This window comes from Pseudophryne corroboree, chromosome 1, assembly GCF_028390025.1.
Source record: "Pseudophryne corroboree isolate aPseCor3 chromosome 1, aPseCor3.hap2, whole genome shotgun sequence".
Classification (NCBI taxonomy): Eukaryota; Metazoa; Chordata; class Amphibia; order Anura; family Myobatrachidae; genus Pseudophryne; species Pseudophryne corroboree.
Window position 1 is genome coordinate 19,854,016 of NC_086444.1, and position 12,193 is coordinate 19,866,208.

Consider the following 12,193-nt stretch of genomic DNA (forward strand, 5'->3'; position numbering starts at 1 on the left):
CAGCAAACAAAGGAGTAATCATTCCAAACCAATGTGGCTTAGCAAAAAGATTAAGGAACTAATGGGAAAAAAGAGGTGAGCATTCAAAAAATATAAATCAGACGGGAAAGCGGAGTTATTCCAGTACTATAAGGATTGTAACAAAATATGCAAAAAAGAAATAAGAGCGGCTAAAATAGAAACTGAAAAGCTAGTAGCAAAGGAAGGTAAATCAAACACATCAACAGCAAAAGATTAAAGAAGGAGAGTATATGCCCTTTAAATGACAAGTTGCGCGTCTTAATCAAAGACGATAATGTCATAGCGGAAAAATTAAATGAGTTTTTCTCATCTGTATTCACAATTGAAGACCAGATGGCAGAATTAACACATAACCTCAGCAACGATAATGTCCCACTACTAAGTGCTTATTTAAGGGAGGAAGTTGTCTGTGACCAATTAAAGAAAATTAAGATTAATAAATCACTTGGTCCCGACGGAACTCACCCAAGGGTTCTCATGGAACTACACTCTGTACTAGCAAGACCGCTATTTTTGAACTTCAATGACTCACTTACATCAAGCATGGTTCCCAAAGACTGACGTATAGCGGAAGTAGTGCCGATATTCAAAAACGGAAGTAAATCTGAGCCGGGTAACTAAAAACCAGTTAGTCTTACATCTATAGTGAGGAAAGTACTGGAAGGTATTTTAAGGGATGGTATAGAGAAGTTCCTTGAAGCCAATAAGTTCATTAATGGGAACCAACATGGATTTGTGAAGGATAGATCATGTCAAACAAACTTACTAGGCTTTTATGAAACCGTTAACGTGAACCTTGATCAGGGTAAGGAGGTGGATGTAATCTTTTTAGACTTTGCTAAAGCTTTCGACACAGTACCACACATGAGACTTATTGGGTTAGTAACTGGTTATATAATAGGGAGCAGTGAGTTGTGGTAAATGGAACTTTTTCATAAGCCACCCATGACTTTATTCCGACGAACTTAACCTTTTATAACTAGCTAGCTTATCACTAAGAAATAAAGACACGGACACCAACTGCTAGATTTAAAGGTCAAACAGATATTTATTGTTTGATGACCTGTCGTTTAAACTAAGAATATTGGAGGATGGCGAGAAAAGGCGCTACCAACTCACCAGCACCAGTCAACTATAATAAACCATAAAATAGGAGGGGCCTCACAAACCGCCTCCTTAACATAACCCGCACTGCGCAGGACTCACCCCCCTTACTTTAGCAGAGCCGTGGATGAACCCGCACGGGAACATCCGTAGTCCACCCGCAAGGGGAGGGCACACTCGCTGTTCAATCAAAAGGGGGTGCCCCACAGTGACCACTTATGTTAACTTTTGACCGCTGGCTGGTAGCGACTTTCCGCCCATCTGGCTATCAAAGCCTGCTATGAATGAAAATAGAGGTCCGAAAAGCGAGCCTCAAGCAACCTTACAGGGAGGGTGGGAGGGCATTCAAGAAAAAACTGGCAAGAGGAAGATGGCTGCCAAAACCCAGGACTATATACCCCTGTGTAATACTCCTCCTACCTATCCCTAATAGGCACCCATCTATCACCTGACCACAACTGTCAATCACTAAGGCTAGCCCTGCCTATCTTCAACAACATGTCAGAAAAAATCCGGGTGCTTATGTGGCTTCGAGCCTATGCGGATCTCTGCTTGCCTAAGCCACCCATGACTTTATTCCGACGAACTTAACCTTTTATAACTAGCTAGCTTATCACTAAGAAATAAAGACACGGACACCAACTGCTAGATTTAAAGGTCAAACAGATATTTATTGTTTGATGACCTGTCGTTTAAACTAAGAATATTGGAGGATGGCGAGAAAAGGCGCTACCAACTCACCAGCACCAGTCAACTATAATAAAGCATAAAATAGGATGGGCCTCACAAACCGCCTCCTTAACATAACCCGCACTGCGCAGGACTCACCCCCCTTACTTTAGCAGAGCCGTGGATGAACCCGCACGGGAACATCCGTAGTCCACCCGCAAGGGGAGGGCACACTCGCTGTTCAATCAAAAGGGGGTGCCCCACAGTGACCACTTATGTTAACTTTTGACCGCTGGCTGGTAGCGACTTTCCGCCACAACAAGGATTTTAACAAAACCGCAGACCGCCATCCAACCAAAAACAAAAGAAAACTCAACCAGACAGTACTCTGAAAATACTTTACAAAAACACACCAATACCCGCAGGGGAAAGGTGAACACCGTCCTCCCTATAAAACTGTACATTGCGCAGAACCAAAAGCGGGTGCCTAACCACTAAACCTCCTATCGCCTGCACGTACACTGACACCGCGGAATTCACTTTCTTCCTCGCTTTCTCAATTGCAGAAAAACGAACGGCACCCCACCAGTGAAAACGGGGCACCGTGTCAGACCACACGACTATCACCTGGGGCCAGGATGCCCGCAACACCACTAAGTCCGCCTTGATACTCAGAATGAGATCGATGCCTTTGACCCGCCCCATATCATTCCCCCCGAGGTGAATGACAATCCAGCCGGGCCGACCCCACCGTCGCTCATGGCGAAACAGCAAGTGAAGTAAACCCATCCAACGCAAACCTCTAACTCCTAACCATCTAACTACCTTGTCCCCAAAAAATTCGCCTGTTCGCCCTGCCATAGGATGCCTCTCCGCCCAAAAAATAAAAGAATGGCCAATAAGCCAAATCTGATCCGAGACGTCCAAAGTAGCTGCAAAAGAAAATTCCTACCGTCAGACACCATAACATACCGAAAACAATAACGAAACATGCATTTAAAGAACCCGAGTGAAGGAGAAAACTCAAAAAACCTCCCGTGAACCATGTGTGAATGCCAATTGTAATTCGGTCCCCTCGGAGGAAAATTTAAAAATTCACTTCACACCCTCCATTCCTGAACGCTAGCCGTTCAAGAACCGACGGGTAAAACACGTTTCCGGGTTCGCGCAACAGGCGCAATAATAAAAAACATTTATCACATTCCTTAAACCAGGCGCAAGCCTAGCCAACTGAGACCGGGCTTCCTTACCCAAGATGGTATCCAGTCCGCATAGGCTAAGACCACTCACCGGGGCGGGCCTTATTCAACGATTTTCCACAGGAAGGGCGGCACCAATAGACCCCCAATCGTAGCATCAGGAACCAGCTCCCTAAACTTACCGAACTCAAAACGCGACAGTGCGTCAGCAATTCTATTGTCAACCCCCGGGACATGCGCAGCCGTGAAATGAATGTTATGCCTCAAGCACTTAAGCACCAAATAACGCAACAAGCGCAGAGCCTCCGGAGAGGATGAGCGCTGGTTATTAACAGCGTGCACGACGCCCAGATTGTCGCAGCGGAACACGATGCTCCTATCCGACAAGCTGGGTGCCCACAATTCGACAGCCACTATCAAGGGGAACAATTCCAAAAGCAGCAAGTTCTTTGTAAAACCTCGGGCAACCCATGTTGAGGGCCAGGGCGCAGCTCACCACTCTGTCCTGAAAAAAGCCCCAAAGCCCGAACCCCCAGCGGCATCGGTAAAAAGTTGCAACGCCGCGTTGGAACAACGCTCTGTTGGCCATAACACCTCCCGATTAAAAGAAACCAAAAAAGTGGTCCAGACCCTCAAATCTTCCCTAATCTCGCGTGACATGTAAACCGTATGGTGCGGTTTGCGAACCCCTGACATGGATTTCTCAAGTTTACGGCAGAAAACGCGACCCATGGGTATGATCCTGCAGGCAAAATTAAAAGACCCAAGTAACGACTGAACCCGTTGCAATCTTACCCTATGACTGAGGAGGCACTGCTCAATGAGACCCAGCAACTTGTGCACCTTATCGGCAGGCAGTCGGCAGCAACCGGCCTCCGAATCGATTTCAATGCCCAAATAGCTGAGACACACCGTGGGCCCCTCGGTCTTATCCGAGGCCACGGGAACGCCTAGGCGCCCGAACAAACTCTTGGCCAAACCTAGTACATCTCCGCAAACCGATCCATCCCTTGGGCCCACGAAGAGAAAATCGTCCAGGTAGTGGGCAACCCCCGGGTGGCCGGAGGCTGACACCACGCACCAATGTAAAAACGAACTGAGTTTCTCAAAGTAGGCGCAAGAAATGGAACACCCCATCGGCAAACACCTGTCTACGTAAAACCCCCCTCCTAACTTGAAACCGAGGAAACGAAGGGAATCGGGGTGGATGGGCAGAAGGCGGAAAGCGGACTCAATGTCCAGCTTGGCCATGAGGGCGCCGGGACCGGCCCTTTGGACTAACCGCAGGGCCTCATCAAAGGATTGATAACGCACCCTGCAAAATTCCTCCGGGATGGCGTCGTTGACCGAGCCGCCACGGGGGTGTGACAAATGCTGAATGAGGCGGAATTGTCCCTGAGCTTTCTTGGGAACCACCCCTAAAGGCGAGACGCACAGCCGGGGCAGCGGAGGGGACGGGAAAGGGCCGCACATGCGCCCCAAATCGATTTCCGCTTGGACCTTACGGGCGACCACGGATGGGAAATCGCGTGCGGATTTTAAATTGCGTCTGGAGACCACTATGACCGAATCTGGGATGGGGAGCCTGAAACCGCTACGGAAACCGTCTAACAAAAACAACCCCGAAGTGACGTCGGGGTAAACGCCCAACCATTTAGCCAATTCGGGGACGTTGATAGGGGAAAATGCCTTACTTTCCACTTCCGGGCACCTCGGAAGGGGACTGGCAATCCTTGGCCGCGTGCCCACCGCCGCACACCTTGCAGGAGTGGCGAAAACGGCAGTTAGAACCACGGGAACACTTGCCCTCGTTGAAAGCAAAGCATTTCCCTTTATTCCCCAGAGGCGGGCTCGGCCGGACACTTAAACCCGGCTTGCCGCCTTGGGCCTCATAAAGGGGCTTATTATGTTGCGTGACCTCTAACCAGACTTCAACGTCTTTGAACCCCAAGGGTAGCGTAGGGTTACCATCTTGGTTACGACGGAATTTTTCATCGTAGTCCCGCCACTCGTAACCCTTGGAGGTCAAATACATTTCGTGCACCAAGAACAAATACTTGACCGTGTTGTGATATTCCGTTGGCCTCGTCTCGGCGTAGCACGCTGTGAACACTAAAAACCCTCGGAGCCACTGGTGAAAATTGCGAAATGCATTCTCACCAATGCCCCCGACCTTCTTGGCCTTATCGAACGCCTTCCGCATGTCGTCCGTAAGGGTGAACATGTCGACATATTTACCCCTCCTAATCTTCTCCCTCATCCGTTTACGCAAACCCCTGGTGACCGCAGTGTTTGCGCAGTGTACCATTTCCGTAAAACGCGGAGGGTCCTGTGTGACCGCCGCAACCGGGCCCTTAGCCTTCTTATCTTTTTTGTGTAAGCGATGCGCAATGAGCCTGGCTAGCTTACGCGGGCGCCTGGGGGACCTAGTATCCGAAGAAGAGCTGGAAGAAGAACTATCGGAAGAAGGATTAACTGTCTCACCCGTTCCAGCAGGACCGTCCCCTTCTCTCGACGCGGCGGCGGGGCCGGAAGGCACCTCTTCAGGGACCTGAGATCCCCCTGCTGCGCCCGATCCCACTTGTTCCGCTTGCTCCGCCCCTCCCGGCTGTGGCGCACTGGATGTTGCTGCCCCCATGGCTCCAGACAATCCGCCCGGGGGAGAGACCCCCCTCGACATGTCGGCACCTGCTGGGGAAACAGAAGGGGGGGGGAAGGGAGGCACAAAAGCGGCAGCCGCCGGGGGGGGAACCGGCAGTAACGGAGGGGGGGAAGCAGCAATGGGGGGCCGTGACACGGGGGCGGGCATGCCCAAGGCCGCAGCGCCAGCCCCTTCAATGGCTGCGCCAGATGCTGGAGGCCCTGTGGCCGAAGAGGTAAAACCAGCGCGCCAATTGGACTGAGCCTGAGAAAACGGCCCCGACCAATAAGGTGTATGTGCGAGAGCCCCGGAGGTAAAGCTATCGGCGTAAGGCCCCCCCCACGGAGCAAAACCCGGACCGCTCATTGCGGGCCAGGACGTCACCGAGCCCTGCGAGTGCGTAAACGCCCCCGGCAAGTAAGGGGAGGAAAAAGGGGCACGACCCCCTCGGAAATCAGGTGACGCCCCGGACGTCATGACCGGGAATTGCAGTGCCCCCGACCAGGCCATGGCCACCGAAGCGGCAGGTATGAAACCCGCGGTCGCAGTCTGATATGCGCCCCCCTGGGACGCAAATGAAGCGGCCATGGAAGTGTGACCCGACCCCATCTGCTGCACCACGAGCTGGCCAGCAGAAGGCGTCGCAGTACCGGGCCATAGGCCACTAACTGGCGGCAGCAGGATCTGGGATACCGGGAGCGCCCCCGGGTAAATCCCAGATGCCTGACCACCCACCACCGACACTCCCCGGACCCCCGCAGGAGTGGGACCCGTGGGGACAGCGGGGGAAAAAAGGGTATCTACCCCACCCACATGTGCCTGGGTAAAATTAGGCCCCGCCCCCTGAGCTACCCCAGCAACCGATGGCAGGGAAATGACGTCCTGCAACAGCCATGCCCCCGCAGGGGAGCTGACTGGTGTGACCCCCGGCAGCACTGGCCCGCGTGTGGCATCGCGGGACCCACTCGCCGTGTCCTCGGACCCGCCCCCCGCCGCCATGCGGCGTGCGGCCCGACTATCCCCGCAGCCCGGAGCCCCGGCACGCGCGGCATTACGGCCGCGCCGGGTCCCGGAAGCGGCCGACGCCTGAGGAGAAAAGCTGCCCGGGGAGAGCAGCATACTGTCTGCAGCGGGCGGCGAAGCGGTGGGGGGCGCAGCGCGCACGCGCGGCCGGCGGTAGCAAGCCGCTGCGAGGGGACGAGCGGCCTCAGCAAGCCGACGGGGAGGGGGAGCAGAACGTCTCGGACGGGGCATAGCGCAGGGGAGTCAGCGGCACCAGTTTGAGCAAAGCAGAGGTTGAGAATGGAAAAACGTGACACTGTTGAATGCACACTTACCACATCCAAGAAAAAACTGGCAAGAGGAAGATGGCTGCCAAAACCCAGGACTATATACCCCTGTGTAATACTCCTCCTACCTATCCCTAATAGGCACCCATCTATCACCTGACCACAACTGTCAATCACTAAGGCTAGCCCTGCCTATCTTCAACAACATGTCAGAAAAAATCCGGGTGCTTATGTGGCTTCGAGCCTATGTGGATCTCTGCTTGCCAAATGGACTGAAGTACTAAATGGTGTGCAACAGGGGTCTGTACTTGAACCACTATTGTTTAACGTTTTCATAAATGATCTAGCAGTAGGTCTAGAGAGCATGGTGTCAATTTTTGCAGATGATACCAAACTGTGTAAGGTTATAAATTTGGAGGGAGATGCTGAGTCTCTTCAGAACAATTTATTTAAACTGGAAGCATGGGCAGAAAAATGGAGAATGAGGTTCAATACTGGCAAGTGTAAGGTAATGCATTTTGGTAGCCCAGGAAAAAAAATACCACCTATATACTAAATGGGGTACAACTAGCGGATTCTGCACTGGAAAAAGACTTAGGTGTTTACATAGATAACAAACTTAGCAGCAGTACCCAAAGTAGGATTGCAGCAAAGAAGGCAAACAAGGTATTAGAGTGTATAAAGCGGAGAATTGATGCAAGGGATGAGAGTATTATACTTCATTATGTAAATCACTAGTGAGGCCACATCTTGAATACTGTGCACAATTTTAGGCACCATACTACAAAAAGGATCTCCTGGAACTAGAAAAGGTTCAGAGGCGGGCGACCATACTGATTAAGGGGATGGAGACGCTGGAATACGAGGAAAGGCTTGCTAGGCTAGGCATGTTTACACTGGAAAAGAGGAGATTAAGACAGAACATGATTAACATTTACAAATATATAAGAAGACAATACACAGAGCTTGCGGAGGATCTGTTTTTGATAAGATCGACACAGGGGACAGGTGGACATCCGCTTAGGTTAGAGGAGAGGACATTTCGCACACAGAGGCAAAAAGGTTTCTTCTCAGTAAGGACAATACGTGTTTGGAATTCCCTGCCTGAGAGAGTAGTAATAGCGGACTCAGTCAATACTTTTAAGAATGGGATAGATAAATTCCTAATGGATAAGGATATACAGGGCTATGGTGGGTAGATCACGCACTATAGTGATAAAAAAAAAGAGGAATAAACATAACGGCCGACATTCACAACAGATAAAATTCGTTGTAAAAACAATACAGTGTAGGAGACCACAAATAGGTTGAACTCAATGGACAAATTGTCTTTTTTCAACCTCAAAAACTATGTTACTATGTTACACACTGGCGGATATGCCGCCGAGGTGCCCGACGGCCGATACAGGGTTGTGGGGCCCGTCACCCAGCCCCATAGCCCAGCATGCTAATATGGATGAGATTGTCCATATTGGCCTGCAATGTATAAGTGACCCGGCACCAACGATGAACGAGCGCGTTGCCACGCCTCGTTCATTGCTGGTGCATACACACTGTAAGATATGACCGATATCTCATTCATTAATGAAGTGTTATCACTCAGTGTGTAGTGCCCACTACTGGGAGCAGCGTGTATATATGTGTGTGTATATATGTGTGTATATATGTGTGACAGATGTTTAATGATTTTTACATTTTCTAACTGTATAAGTTTATTTCAACTTTTTAAAATAAAGGTGGGAAAAGATATTCCCTATAGTGAGAGGGCCAGAGGGTCCCTCGCCGAAATAAACACACAATGAAGACAAACAATTTTGCGTTTAAAAACAAATGTTCTCACAAATGCACATTATGCACTTTCTCCGCCCGTTTATATCCCAGGAGCCCCTACAGACTCCTGTGACCTCAGCCGCCGGCGCATGCGCAGAACTGGCTGCCGACTCCATGTTTCGCAGTTGACCGCAGGAGAAGACAGCATCGCCGCAGCCCTAGATACCGCATGGTATTGCCGGAAAGGTACAGTAAGTATACTGTATATGAATTGTCATTGCATCAAACTGACGTGATATATAGTGACAAGTGACATTTCTCTTTTCCTCTCCTACATGAATGGACCCAATGATTTGTCTTCTTAACAGTTACTAGTTATAGAGTATTATTATTATTATAATGTTATAATAATATGTTTCAGCTAAAAGTTATTATAGAACAGTGGTCACCAACCTTAATTGGGGTGTGAGCTACTTTCGGAAAATAAAACCTCTGAAGGAGCTACCCCCTCCCCCCAATGCGCGTGCGTTCCTACGAAAGTGGGTGTGGCCTCACAAAAGTGGGTGTGTCCTCACAACTACAAGTAATGCTCCCCCTGCGTAGTGCCAGATACACAAATAATGCCCCTCAGCAGTGCCAGATATACAAATAATGCCCCTCAGTAGTGCCAGATACACAAATAATGCCCCAGCAGTGCCAGATACACAAATAATGCCCCCAAGCAGTGCCAGACACACAAATAATGCCCCCAAGCAGTGCCAGACACACAAATAATGCCCCCAGCATTGCCAGATACACAAATAATGCCCCCAAGCAGTGCCAGACACACAAATAATGCCCCCAAGCAGTGCCAGACACACAAATAATGCCCCCAAGCAGTGCCAGACACACAAATAATGCCCCCAGCAGTGCCAGATACACAAATAATGCCCCCCAGCATTGCCAGATACACAAATAATGCCCCCCAGCATTGCCAGATACACAAATAATGCCCCCAGCAGTGCCAGATACAGAAATAATGCCCCCAGCAGTGCCAGATACAGAAATAATGCCCCCAGCAGTGCCAGATACACAAATAATGCCCCCCACCAGTGCCAGATACAATTCCCCCGCAGTGCCATTTAAAATGCCCCCCGCAGTGCCAGATAAAATGCCCCCCCCCCCCCCCCCCCCCTGCAGTGGGCTTCTTCTACTGCCACCAGTGCTGCTCCTTCTGTTTGAGGGACGGAAGGGGACGAGAGTGCAGCGCGCGCCTCTCCTGTGAAGTCCGGAGAGCGGCTGCGGTGAGGGTGACAGAGTCTCCGACGGCGGCGGGCATTTAAAATATGGTGCCTTTAAGTGAGCCAATCAAAACTCGCGGCCCAGCAGCCAATCAGGTGCCGCCACTGCCGGTCCACGAGCTCTGATTGGCTGACGGCCGGCCCCATATTAAAAATGAAGGGAGGAGGAGTGCCAGCGACTGCCCAAGCCTGTGCACTCTGTGAGCTACCGAAAATACTACGGCGAGCTAGCGGTAGCTTGCGAGCTACGGGTTGGGGATCACTGTTATAGAACAACGGCGCTTCCAGAAACAGACTTCCCCTGACACGAAGGACTGAGAGGTATTTGCCTGATGTGAAGGGAAACATGTGAGACGTAGGGATGACGGGACGGGGAATCACCAGAAGATGTGGGAACATGAGCGTCAGTTACAATCTCTGTAGACAGTGATAATAATTATACTTGCTAAGACTTAGGTGCTTTTCTCTGCCCTATAAATCATATATAATTCCTCAGTAATGTGCTGCAGGCTACCAGGGCACAGCGCACTGTATGTCTGTAATGTGCTGCAGGCTACCAGGTCACAGCGCACTGTATGTCAGTAATGTGCTGCAGGCTACCAGGTCACAGCGCACTGTATGTCTGTAATGTGCTGCAGGCTACCAGGTCACAGCGCACTGTATGTCAGTAATGTGCTGCAGGCTAACAGGTCACAGCGCACTGTATGTCAGTAATGTGCTGCAGGCTACCAGGTCACAGCACACTGTGTGTCAGTAATGTGCTGCAGGTTACCAGGTCACAGCGCACTGTATGTCAGTAATGTGCTGCAGGTTACCAGGTCACAGCGCACTGTATGTCAGTAATGTGCTGCAGGCTACCATGTCACAGCGCACTGTATGTCAGTAATGTGCTGCAGGTTACCAGGTCACAGCGCACTGTATGTCAGTAATGTGCTGCAGGCTACCAGGTCACAGCGCACTGTATGTCAGTAATGTGCTGCAGGCTAACAGGTCACAGCGCACTGTATGTCAGTAATGTGCTGCAGGCTACCAGGTCACAGCACACTGTATGTCAGTAATGTGCTGCAGGTTACCAGGTCACAGCGCACTGTATGTCAGTAATGTGCTGCAGGTTACCAGGTCACAGCGCACTGTATGTCAGTAATGTGCTGCAGGCTACCAGGTCACAGCGCACTGTATGTCAGTAATGTGCTGCAGGCTACCAGGTCACAGCGCACTGTATGTTAGTAATGTGCTGCAGGCTACCAGGTCACAGCGCACTGTATGTCAGTAATGTCACCAAGTCACAGCGCACTGTATGTCAGTAATGTGCTGCAGGTTACCAGGTCACAGCGCACTGTATGTCAGTAATGTGCTGCAGGCTACCATGTCACAGCGCACTGTATGTCAGTAATGTGCTGCAGGTTACCAGTTCACAGCGCACTGTATGTCAGTAATGTGCTGCAGGCTACCAGGTCACAGCGCACTGTATGTCAGTAATGTGCTGCAGGCTAACAGGTCACAGCGCACTGTATGTCAGTAATGTGCTGCAGGCTACCAGGTCACAGCGCACTGTATGTCAGTAATGTGCTGCAGGTTACCAGGTCACAGCGCACTGTATGTCAGTAATGTGCTGCAGGTTACCAGGTCACAGCGCACTGTATGTCAGTAATGTGCTGCAGGCTACCAGGTCACAGCGCACTGTATGTCAGTAATGTGCTGCAGGCTACCAGGTCACAGCGCACTGTATGTCAGTAATGTGCTGCAGGCTACCAGGTCACAGCGCATTGTATGTCAGTAATGTGCTGCAGGCTAACAGGTCACAGCGCACTGTATGTCAGTAATGTGCTGCAGGCTACCAGGTCACAGCGCACTGTATGTCAGTAATGTGCTGCAGGTTACCAGGTCACAGCGCACTGTATGTCAGTAATGTGCTGCAGGTTACCAGGTCACAGCGCACTGTATGTCAGTAATGTGCTGCAGGCTACCAGGTCACAGCGCACTGTATGTCAGTAATGTGCTGCAGGCTACCAGGTCACAGCGCACTGTATGTCAGTAATGTGCTGCAGGCTACCAGGTCACAGCGCACTGTATGTCAGTAATGTCACCAAGTCACAGCGCACTGTATGTCAGTAATGTGCTGCAGGTTACCAGGTCACAGCGCACTGTATGTCAGTAATGTGCTGCAGGCTACCATGTCACAGCGCACTGTATGTCAGTAATGTGCTGCAGGTTACCAGT